A 1,517-nucleotide genomic window follows, 5' to 3' on the forward strand; every position below is an offset into this window, starting at 1 on the left:
CTGGCAAAAAACATGCTGAACTCGTAAGAGTTAAATTCCCCTAGATTGAAATTTAAATTTTTTTTATGATTTATTCTTTATAATTTATTTCCATTCTTGGATTTTGCCTACGGCTTACGACTCATACAAATCACGTTCAAATTTAGCACGAATGCACGTTAAGGTCACAAAAATTTAAAAAAAATTCTAATCCATACCAATAACTATATCGTAAGCAATTAAAAAGACTAATTACTTGAGCTGTTTTTTGACAGAATATTAGTCGATGGTCTAACAAAGCAACAATATTGGTTGGTATGGTCATAGATTGACAAAAAAATGTTTTGGAATTAATTCTACACTACAATCGAAGAGGGGAATCGAAGGAAATCGTCCGATTATTCAGTTAAATTGGTTCAGCTATTCGTCACCTGAAAAATACACATCGATCAAAAAGATCAAACCAATTTCTTATTTTGTGAAAAAAATATATGCAACATTACCATTGTTAGTAACCAATTGAATCTATTCCAATTGCTCTGCAATATTAATTTTGTTTCCTTTACCGATAAAAAGTTTGGCGACCTCATTATGACCTAAAAATAATACAGATCAATGAAAAAGATCAAATCGATATCTTATTTAGTCAGCTTTACCATTGTTAATAGCTACTTGGAGAGGAGTCTGATTCAAATTATTTTTAACATTAACATTTGCTCCTTTACGGATGAGAAGTTCAGCGACACTCCTTTGACCTAAAAAGTAATTTGGATGGATGAAAAAGATCAAATCAATCTTGTTTTAGTAAAGACAAGTATTCAACTATTACCATGCTGAGCAGCTAAATGAAGAGGTGTGTCTTTCGCAGTATTTACGCTATTAACATTGGCTCCTTTACTAATGAGAAATTCGGCAACATTCTTGTGACCTGAAAAATAACACACATCGATGAAAAAAATAAAACTGTTTTCCTATTTAGTGAGAACAAATAATCAACATTACCATTCAAAGCAGCTAAATGAAGGGGCGTATTATTAAGATGATTTTTCATTTCATAATTAGCTCCTTTACTGAGTAGAAGTTTAGCGACATTCTTATGACCTAAAAATAATTTTGATCGATGAATAAGATCAAATCAATCTCTTATTTAGTGAAACCCATAAAATCTCGTAGAAAGCATTTTTTAGGTGTAGAAACGTTTATGGACACCATTCCGGAGCACAGCAATCGTGTAATGTGTAAGCTATGTGTACACGATTTATGGTGTGGCCGAAAAACCCGATATGCAATTGAATTCCACCATATCGTGTGAACGCTTACCGTACGTCTAAGTACTGAGTGTATGTGTGAGTACAGCCAGCACTCACACGATATGGTGTGATTCAATTGCACATCGGTTTTTTTCGGCCTACCATAAATCATGTACACATAGCTTACACATTACATGATTGCTGTGCTCGGGAATGGTGTCACGGGATCTTATGAGAAGTATTCAAAATTACCATTGAGAGCAGCTGAATGAAGAGGTGTCGCATGGC

At 33.8% G+C, this 1,517-nt stretch overlaps 1 long non-coding RNA gene across 1 annotated transcript; it reads right to left on the reverse strand.

Annotated features, from left to right (window-relative positions):
* Positions 1 to 119: 119 nt before the first annotated feature.
* Positions 120 to 865, reverse strand: LOC129572486 (uncharacterized). The gene is made up of 4 exons (XR_008688459.1): positions 809 to 865; positions 636 to 734; positions 483 to 575; positions 120 to 410 (listed from the first exon to the last, which is right to left on the reverse strand). It is a non-coding gene; the product is annotated as an uncharacterized LOC129572486 (long non-coding RNA).
* Between the last annotated feature and the right edge of the window lie 652 nt (positions 866 to 1,517).

This window comes from Sitodiplosis mosellana, unplaced genomic scaffold, assembly GCF_009176505.1.
Source record: "Sitodiplosis mosellana isolate CC-2019 unplaced genomic scaffold, AAFC_SMos_1.0 Smas_scaffold_5070, whole genome shotgun sequence".
Lineage (NCBI taxonomy): Eukaryota > Metazoa > Arthropoda > Insecta > Diptera > Cecidomyiidae > Sitodiplosis > Sitodiplosis mosellana.